This window comes from Microtus ochrogaster, linkage group LG9, assembly GCF_000317375.1.
Source record: "Microtus ochrogaster isolate Prairie Vole_2 linkage group LG9, MicOch1.0, whole genome shotgun sequence".
NCBI lineage: Eukaryota > Metazoa > Chordata > Mammalia > Rodentia > Cricetidae > Microtus > Microtus ochrogaster.
Genome location: NC_022034.1, coordinates 5,288,002 through 5,298,569, shown reverse-complemented (window position 1 = coordinate 5,298,569; position 10,568 = coordinate 5,288,002).

The following is a 10,568-nucleotide window of genomic DNA, read 5'->3' as shown; positions in this document are numbered from 1 at the left end:
ATCCCCAAAGAGTCCCAAAGTTGCCCACTAAATTCTAAGGTCACAGGAAAAAAATTTTCATACTTTCTATAATTTCCAAGGAAGTTTGTGCCACAGCTATAGTAATTTTTTAATATATTTTTGAGTTAGGAATTTTTTATATATTTTTGAGTAAGCAGAGGCTGCATTATCCTAAATATTGACGATCACAGCACAGCCCTGGAGTAATGGTCAGTGCGCATCTGTCGTCCTGGTTGTGTCTGGATTTGAGCAGATAGGCCATTCTGGAGCTCAGATAATCTGAGGCGGCCTCTGCTCAGGGGCACCAGAGGATGCGTCTGGTCTGTTAAGAGAGTGAACATCCACTGTGTATTACAGATATGACGGTTCCTCCCTCCTCAGTCACCCCAGGAAAGGCTATGCTGGGACCCGTAATTTACCTTGGAATGAATTTCTGCACCATGTGTACAGCCCTGGTGACCCTGGACAGGGTCAGAAGTAGGGGTGCAGTGATGGCCTCAGGACATAAAGAGACTAGCTTTCTGGGTGTGCCTAGAGCTTCCCTTCCTCCATGACAAACACGAAGAGCTTCCAGGGCTCCGAGTCCTGCACCCAAGTGCCAGGCCAGCCTTAGGCCTGAGGAGTGAGTGGGAGGCTCTTTAGATTCTCAGCTCTAAATGCCAGCCTGACATCTTACAGTTGCTACTCTGCTCCCACCAGAACTTTCTAAACTACAGCTTCAAGAAGCAAAGGCCAGAGAGATTAGGATTATTCTTTAGAACTCTCTCAGAGTTAAAGGAGCCACCCTGGCCTTCCTTCAGGCCCTATCCAGCTCCGTGTGCTGATGAGCCTATGCCTGTCTGTAAGATCTGCAGGCAACAGCGAGCGACCTCTATTTTATAGGGTGCCCAGCAGAAGGAGCAGCCGGGGAGCAAGCTTACAGAGGTTTTTTCCATGCCCCTGTGCAAGCAGTTGCTGACCTTTCCCTCCAAAAGGAATAATCCCACCTTCCCACACCAGCTAACTCAACACCCTTAAGGTGGCAGCCATGCAGGGTTCCAGTGAACCACCCGCAAGCTCTGCTCTCTGCATTCTCAAACGCTTTCCATCATTTCTTTCTAAGCAGTAAGAGTCCAAGGAGAAGGACTCTCCAGCAGCTTGTGACGGTGTCAGGACTGGGCAGTACTGTGCACAGACCACGGAGCTGTGCTCCTTACCTACAGACCCAACCATTCTCGGACCTTAAAAGTTCTGTGTGGAATATATACAGACCCCGGCCTAGCCTCTGCTAACCAGTGTAACAGTTGTGTATGCAACACATGCGTCGTGTGTCATCTATAGAAGACGTACCGTCCTGCACAAGCAGGATACACGCTGTCATGTCATGTTAGGGACTTGGGCAGCACAGAGTTAGGAAGTGGGAAGGTCCTGGAGCCACTTTAGAAGGTGGCAAGGGTGCCAGGGTTTGATTCCCAGCACCCACGTGGAGGCTCACAACTGTCTGCAACTCCATTCCCAGGGTATCTGATGCCCTCTTCCGGACACTGTGGACACCAGGCACGCAGATGGTACAGAGACTTACATACACATAAAACAAATAGACAAATAAGTTTGAAAAGTCCGTGTAGGATTCCGTAGAACAGCATCAGGATGAGAGCGCATCTGTCCCTTTTGTAGCCAGTGTCACCCCAGAGACTTGACCTGATGTAGACTAGACTCACCAAGACAATGACTAAGTCACCTGTGGCTCCTCAATGCCCTTGGTACACAGGGAGGGGACAGGGTACTGGTCAACCTGGATGCTCTAGCTTTGCCAGTTCTGCCCCTACTTCCTGCCCTACAAAGTTCTCTTCTCTCAATCCTGGCATTTTTCCCAAATACAAATTGCTTTGCTAGATTGATTAAATTTTATTATATTTGCCCCCCCATGTGTATGTGTGTGTGTGTGTATGTGTGTGTGTGTGTGAGTGTGTGTGTGTGTGTGCGTGTGTGTGTGAGTGTGTGTGTATGTATGTGTGTGTGTGTGAGTGTGTGTGTGAGTGTGTGTGTGTGTGTGTGTGTACGTGTGGCGGTCAGAGGGCAACCTTGTTTGAAGTAGGGTTTCTTCGTTGTTCATTGCTGTAAATACAAGTCTAGCTGGCCTGCAGGCTTCTGGGGATTCCTCTGTCTCTGCCTTGCGCACCACGTAGGAGCACTGAGACTGCAGACATGTGCCACCATGCCTGGCTTTCTGTGGGGCTGGGGATTTGAATACAGATCCTCACACTTTCACATCAAGCATTTTCTGCACCGATCCATCTCCACAGTCTTGAATTGTTCCATTGCTGAGCTTCTTGGAAGTGGTAACCCAAAGATCAGTCACTGCCACACACAGTGGCCTTAGATGTCAGTGTCTCCAGAGCCAGGGTGTGGGTTTGAGTTTGAGCCACGTGGTCTGGGCCTCAGTGTCTTCATTCTGAACATGATACTGTTGTGTAGACATTCACAGGAATCCACGATAAACACCTGCAGTCCATTTTGAGAAAACAAACAGCATTTAACTTTTCTCTATGTAGCTGTTCGAGAACTGAGAAGGAATTTAGCGTTGCTCTTGGCCTTGCATGCTCAGCGCTGAGCAAATGCCAGCAAGACTCAGCTAAACCCGGAACAGAGACTGTGAGGCAAGACGTGTGATTCTCCCCACCACCCTGGTTTGCTCCTGGAACTCTGAAGGAGTGGGTCCCCAACATTTTCTTAGTATAAGATCCTTGCTTGAAATAGTAGTAATAGCAAATCAAGACAACCCCCACGAGTTTTATCTTCGGTATTCAAGCACCAAGAAGAGCTGTGAGCCCATTAATACCTCTGTGCCACGGCTCCACCACTCCAATACCCCGGGGACAGCTGCTTATAAAGAGGGAAGAGTTATTTGTCGCACACTTGCTCAGTTTCCCGTTCCTCACTGAGCAGATCTGCTGCTTCTAGGCCTCAGGTGAGCGTTTGTTCCTCATGGCATTCTGAAGGCATGGTGAGCGTTTACATGACATTCTGAAGGCATGGTGAGCGTTTACATGACATTCTGAAGGCATGGTGAGCGTTTGTTCCTCATGACGTTCTGAAGGCATGGTGAGCCTTCCTCATGGCATCCTGAAGGCAGGGTATAGCAAATTGCTCACCTCACGGCAGGGGAGCAGAATAAAGAGGATAAGAGAGCAGGACCCCACATCCTGTGAACAATGCCTCAAATGACCCCGAGGCTCCCTCTAGGCCCTCCCTTTCTTTTAAAGTCTCCAATAGGGCTTCAGGCTAGGAACCAGCTCTTCAATGCATGACTCTGAAGGACATTTAAGGTCCAAACTGTAGTCCTTCTAAACAATTTATGTGTGCACGTGAGTAGGTAGGGGTTGTGTATGTGATAGTGTGGGTGTGTCTGTGTGTTGTATGCGTGTGGAAACAAGAGGTGAATGTTGAGTGTCTTCCCCAACTGCTCTCCACCTTCCTTCTCGAAGAAAGGAGTTCGTCAATTCATCTAAACCAACTGGCCAGTGAGCTCTGGGGAGGCACCTGACACCTCACTTTCATCTCTACCCTGTACATGCAGCTGGGACCACACCTTATGTTTGGGCACACATCTGAGCTTTGATTCCATGCTTGCACAACAAGCCCATCCCGGACAGAGCAGTCCCCCCAGACCCTCTTCTCAACAATGTTGTTCGTGATGTCATGCTCATATACAGTCCATGGGTTTGGACATAGCATCTGTCCCACTGCAGAATGTGGCCATGGCATCTGAGTCTGCCCAGGCATTGTGATAGCCACTCCTTCCCACACTTCCTGCTGGCCCAGGCTCCTGCTCTGTTTCTCCATCTGCAGCAGGATGGACAGAGGTGAAGGCATTGCCGGGAGAGCCAAAGTGGGAGTTCTTCCCTTCCTCCACAGAGCTGCCGACTCACCTGGGAGTGGATGGGTGGGCTCTTCCCAGAGATCCAGAGCGTCCTCAGAGGCTGGAGTGGTGGGGTATGGGGGGACCTCACCTCCATGCCTTCTGGAGGTGGTCCCCAGTGATTCTAGACGAGTTCTTCTGTGAAGGTAGCAGCCACTTTACAACATGCCTGCACTCGCGTGACCACATAGCTGTGCCTGCATCATGTATGGAAACCACACAGTGTATTAGGGCTGAGACCATTGTATGTTCTCCTCCTTCTCCCATGGAGGTGGGCATGCTCACATGGACACGTACACGTTTGGAGTCCCTGGACTAGCTGCTAACGTGCCCAACAACAGTGGCTATAAGACTGCATTTGAAGTAAAATACGGTGGGGTAAGGGAACGAGTGGGGCCAAAGAAAGGAAACTGGGAAAGAGAACCCTGCTTCCTCTTTGTAGGTGGCTTCTCGGACCCTCAGTTTCTTCTCTGTGCTATCAGCTTGTGGATCTTAAAGGCTCCCGTCGGGGCCTTAGACCAGATGAGCCAGGCTGTGCAGTCCTATGAGGACGGACGCAGGTCTTAGCCTATTAGACAGACTTCCTGTCCTTCCATCCGTCAGCAGGTTACTGCCCAGGAACCCACCACCCAGGGTTCAACTCAGCAGCTCCTCAGAGAGAGGGGTCCACCTGGAAACACTCCTGCCTGAGCTCCCATGCCCTAGTCCTGACACTGGGGCAGCTGCAGGCTGCAGAGATGACATGCTTCTCATCCATTCCTGCTTGTAAAGGGGAGGACATGGCACACAGTGCCTTTGACACCAGGTCCTCAGTGTTTTGTTCTGAGCGGGTCCATCATAAGTAGACAGTGCTGCGTGCTGTGGAGGAAGACACGATGCTCAAGGCTGAGCTCATGATGGCCGGAAGGAGACAGGAAGCAGTGCTGTCCCAGGCCTGGATGCTGATTCTTTGGATGTGACTGTGTGACCTCTGGGTTTCGTTGCTGTAGTGGTAGCCGTGTGGCAATGGTAGCATTTCCTTAAAGCGTGACCAAGAGAGAACCTGCCTCTCAAAATCATTTCTTTAAACATGCAGTTGGAGATGAGTAAGCCAAGGTTGTTATGACGATCTCCCATGGCATTCAATGAAGGTAGTGCTTGTCATGGTCACCATGACAACATCCGGTCTACAGCTTACTTGCATCTGCAATTACATTCTATTAAAAATGAAAGGTTTCTGTTGCTGCACTCCAACCTGACATGATCACCATGTCCCCAGAGATCAAAGCCCTGGTCTGCTGGCTAATGTACTTTCAAAGGCTCCAAGTCCCACGTAATTGCCTTTTAATTCTTGTGGAAGTTTGAATGGAATTGCATTTTTGGATAGCTCAAACTACAATTATAAAATGCAATGATTTTAGGTCAGGGTTATTCAGACCCGCTGCCCAGCCCTCCATCGAGTTCTCCTCTTTTATACCGACGCCACGCTCAGCTAATGTGCCCATCAAATGGGATGGGACCTTCAGCGAGGGGGCTAGTTCTGGTTTCGCACGCCAACAGGCTGCAGCTTCTCAGGCTCAATCATCTGCGAGCTTTGCTGTGTTGGCTCCCGCACTGGCTTCACAGTCCTGAGCGCAGTGGAGCAGCTCAGCCTGTTTGCAGAAGGCCAGCAGAGTCTGGATGGATTCATCTTCCCTCAGATTAGACGTCCTTTCCCCGGCAGGATCCCTTCTTTGGGGCAATAGACCATGCACCCTAGGAAGTAGGAATCTAAACAACTCAAAGGCCTAACTCTATTTTGTGTGCAAGAGAGGCTGAGAGAAATGCTTGCTCCCCAACTCTATTCTGTGTGCAAGAGAGGCTGAGAGAAATGCTTGCTCCCCAACTCTATTCTGTGTGCAAGAGAGGCTGAGAGAAATGCTTGCTCCCCAATAAGTACCTTTGTCTCCCAGCAGCCATTCCTGAATGACAATGATTTGGGTCAGGCTGGAACCAGTTCCCTACACAAGATAAGAATTTTCCCAAGTGCTTAAACAGGGGGAGGCTGGTGAGTGAAAATAAACTCTGCCTTTTTATTTACATGCACTTGAAACGATTCCAGGGGTTCCCTGCTCTTCCTCACCCCAGTCAAAATCCACCAAAAAATACTAGCACGTTTCAATCAAGTTTGGTCATTGTGCATTGAAATAATTAAAACAAACTTGTTCATGAAGGCCCCAAGAGTCCAAGTGTTCAGGGAAACATCTTATTTCATTCCCTGCAACACTAGAGGCTACCCTCACAGGGCAGTGTTGAAGCTTCTCCATTTCCTTCATGGTGTCATCAATAGCTGAATGGCCGCCGTGTGTAGAGACAGGCAGGGCTGGGATGCAGGCCGTGTTTACTGTGGAGCTGTGCCATCATTTAGCAACAGAGTTTGTAGTGCAAATTCTAATTGATCTTAATAATAAAAACTCAGAGTCAGATATTGGGGGGTGAAAGTGGAAAGATCAGAGAAGCAGAGCGGCAAGCCACTAAGTCTTACCTCTACGATATTCTCAGACCAAATGGGGTGTCCTGTCTCTATAAGTCCTTGAGCTCCTGTCTCCTACCACCTTTCTTCCTGTCTCCACCTCCCTACTGTTGGGATTAAAGGTGTGAGCCACCACAGCCTGGCTCTGTTTCTCTCTGAGGCTGGGTCAGTCTAGTGTAGGTCAGAGTGGCCTTGAACTCACAGAGATCAGTCTGCCTCTGCCTCCCGAGTACTGGGATTAAGGTATGCGCCACCACTGCCCCTCTGGCTAACTAGTGACTTAGCTCCACACTCTGATCTTCAGACAGTGCACAGGCCTTCCCCAGGGCTTCTGGGGAGGGATGCAGATCCGTTTTGGAAACCAGGAATGGTGAGGGCTCGCTCTCGATTGCCTGGGGCTTTCATCGAGAAGGCAGGATTGAGCTGTGTCAGAACTGTCTAGAGCAGAGCAAGACGGCAGAGAAGAGATGAGCGTGGAAAGGCTGGTGACCCAGGTCTAGCATCCATCTTCCTGGGAGGCTGACGCAGGAGGGCTTTGAGGCAAGACCAGTCTGGACAACTTATCAAGACCTTGTTCCTGAAGTGAAAAGATGGCTCATTGTGTGTAGCTCAGTGGTAGGTGCTCACCTAACCAAGGCCCTAGCCTTGATCTCCTAATATTGATACAAAGGAGGAGAGTGAGGAGGAGGTGGGAGGAGGAGAGAAGAAGGGGAAACAGACAGACAGACAGACAGACAGACAGACAGACAGACAGAGGCAGGGAGGAGAGAAGAAAAAATAAAGATATTGTAAGGAAAGGGCTAACTGTGATTAAGAGCACCTATAATCCCAGGCTGTGGCAGAAGGATAGTGAGTTCAAGATCAGCTCGAGCTACAATAAGACCTTGTTATATACACTCACAAATAAATATATAACCAAAGACAGAAGCAAAGACAGCTGTGAGGAACAGAAGAACCTTAGCTTCAACTCGTTGCCTCCGTGTCCCATGGCCCTTTCAGCTGCTAGGAGTAATGTAGACGCTTCTGAAGCAGGCATTTCGGGCTGGAGAGATGGCTCAGAGGTTAAGAGCATTGCCTGCTCTTCCAAAGGTCCCGAGTTCAATTCCCAGCAACCACATGGTGGTTCACAACCATCTGTAATGGGGTCTGGTGCCCTCTTCTGGCCTGCAGGCATACACACAGACAGAATATTGTATACATAATAAATATTTAAAAAAATAAAACAGGCATTTCCTCTACTTCCAAAACCTGTCCTAGAGCAACAAGGCTGCAGATGTCTGTGTGCACAACTCTGGCTCACACGCCACACAAGGAACAGCCTTGTGTCATTATTTTTATTTACACCTGTGTAAAGGACTAAGACAAGGGAAAAGGGGAGGGGCTTCTTACAAGCTGCCCAGGGAGGCTGTCAGCTTGGGGAGGGTCACAGGGCTGCCACTCCAGATCTCTGACAGTTTTGCACATTGCAGGTATTCTTCAGAGCATTGGCTTTGATGGATTCTGCCCGATGTAGTAGCCCTGTGTGGATTCTGAGCAGAGCAGGGAGCCTGCACTTAGCACACGGAAGAGTGCTGCCTTGGGGCTGATTGCTGTTTCCCATCCTCCTGGAGTTGACAGAGCAGGGTTTTGTCTGCAGTCACCCAGCTGATGCCTAGGAGGTGGACTCCTCTGATGGCCTTGGTGGCTGCTGAAGGCGGCTGAGGGGAGGAGGAGGGAAGGAGACGGCCTGGGTTGCCCTAATGCCGGGTGACGCACTGGCACAGCACCGAGGGAGGCGATAAAAGAAGAGGTGGCTGTTTGGTGGGCAGAATGGCTCTCGCGTCTGTGCAGCCAGAGCAGCCCTGGGCAGGGAGAGATGATCAGGCTGTCGCACGGGAAACTGCAGAAACTGTTTCTCAGGAAGGTAAGAGGCACCTGGTAATGGGGATAAGTTGACCTCACCTTTGGGAGTCACCAGGGAACAGAGCTCGCCAGAGAGGGCAAGGAGAAGGGAAAGTCATTCTGTGGCAGAATGAAATTCCTTCTTATCAAGGAGAAAGATGCCCAGGTGGGAGAGTGTGGGTGCTACCCAGGGGGGAGGAAGTTGTAGCTGGATGTAAAGCTCCGGGCAGTACTGCTGACAGCTGCATCCGTTCCTCATTGTTTTTGCTCTTGAGTTGGAGCTCGAGTAGGTCAGATGTCCCATGTTCAGCCTCTCGGGTGAGAGCAAGGGGCCGTACTCAGTTTCTGTAGAGGTAGAGGAAGAGAAGGAGAAGACGATAGGTGGCCCTGGTTCAGACTTAACAAGCGTAGACTTTCAAGCGAAGACAGTCATCTAAGTAGGCTTTAGCTGTTTGTCATATGGACTCTTATTTTTCTTTTAAAGAGAAAAATTGTTGTTCATATGGTAAAGTATCTCTAACATAAAACGTTCCTTCACCTCCTTCTCTGCCCGCTGGTGTCTTCGGGTGCTTTACGCCAGTGCTCAGCCGTCATCCTTGTTCCCCCGAGAGCTCCATGACCTCACAGACACTGCCCACTCACTGAACTTCTCACTTCATAGCATCTGTCTGCCCATTCTCAGGTTAAATAGCCGAACACATTTATGTTCTTTTCATAGCAGATCACACCCAGCCTGGACCTGTTGGGTGGCTCCTCCAGTTTTTTTTCTGGACTTTTTAGAGAAATTATTTTCTATTGATCGATATTTTATATTGATCGAAACAGGGACTCGTATAACCCAGGCTGTCCTCAAACTGCTCTGTGTAGGTGAGGATGTCCTTAAACTCCTGATTCTCTTGCCTTTTTCTCCCAAGTGCTAGGGTTACAGGTGTATGCCTCCATGCCTGCTTCATTTAGTACTAGAGATTTAACCAAAGGCTTGAGCCATGAGAATCAAGCAGGGTACTGGCTGGGCTACATCCCCAACCTGAAAAATTACTTTTGAATCTGTCTTCTACATCTCTTTTTTTTTAAATTTTTTTAAAATTTATTTATTTATTAAAGATTTCTGTCTTCTCCCTGCCACCGCCTCCCATTTCCCCCCCATCCCCCGATCAATTCCTTTCCCTCGTCAGCCCAAAGAGCAATCAGGGTTCCCTGCCCTGTGGGAAGTCCAAGGACCACCCACCTCCATCCAGGTCTAGTAAGGTGAGCATCCAAACTGCCTAGGCTCCCACAAAGCCAGTAAGTGCAGTAGGATTCTTCTACATCTCTTAAAAAAAAAAAAAGAAGGAAAGTATTGTCCCATTTGGTGTCTCACAGCCGTAACCCTACCACTGGGGAGATGAAGGCAGAAGGATCAGAATTAAAAGTTATCCTTAGCTGCACAGCGAGTTTGAAGCTGAGACCCTGTTTTTAAAAATTCAATTAAGAAAAAAGAAAGTAAAAAGAGACTTTAAGTCATAACCACAGCTGCAGCCACAGCCACAGGACGTCAGTTTTGAGCCTTAATCTCTTTGGAAGAAAAGCTGTCTTTCCCACATTGTGTCTGACATTTCTCGGTGGGGTGAGAAGGACACCGATTCTATGGTTTGGCACAGAGCACTAAATGCGTAAAAGCTTGGTTCTCTGCAGGCCTGTGGGTGATATCCTTACATCTATAGATCTTTTCATGTCAAAATCAAATAAAAAGATAAATGCTTATCTCACTTTAAAACCATTCTTAAAATAATACCGCTGATGTATGAGGCAAACGAAAGCCGTCTTCATCTGCTTCCGGGGTTAAGAAAACTGGACTGTAGTAGAGTCGATAGCCTGTTCCTCATCGGACAGGACGCAGACGTGCCCTTGAACAACTGCTCCTCACCTACCCCAGCCTGCAGGCTGCTGCATCCTCTGTTGGGTGGAATGTGCCTTGTGGTTCTGCCGCTGCTTCCTATGGGATACCTCATCTTCCTGCCAGAGACTTAGAAAAGGTTAAACACACTCCATAGAGAGTCGGAAAAACAGGATGTGTCTGCTGAGGAGAGGGGAGAAGATGAAGCTGGCTCTTGGCCTGTACTGGTGCCCATGTAGGTGCCTAAAGGCGTAGAGGGGTGCAGATCGCAAAGGGGTGCAGATCACAGAGGGGTGCAGATCGCAGAGGGTGCAGATCGCAGAGGGTGCAGATCGCAGAGGGGTGCAGATCACAGAGGGTGCAGATCGCAAAGGGGTGCAGATCATAGAGGGGTGCAGATCGCAGAGGGGTGCAGATCA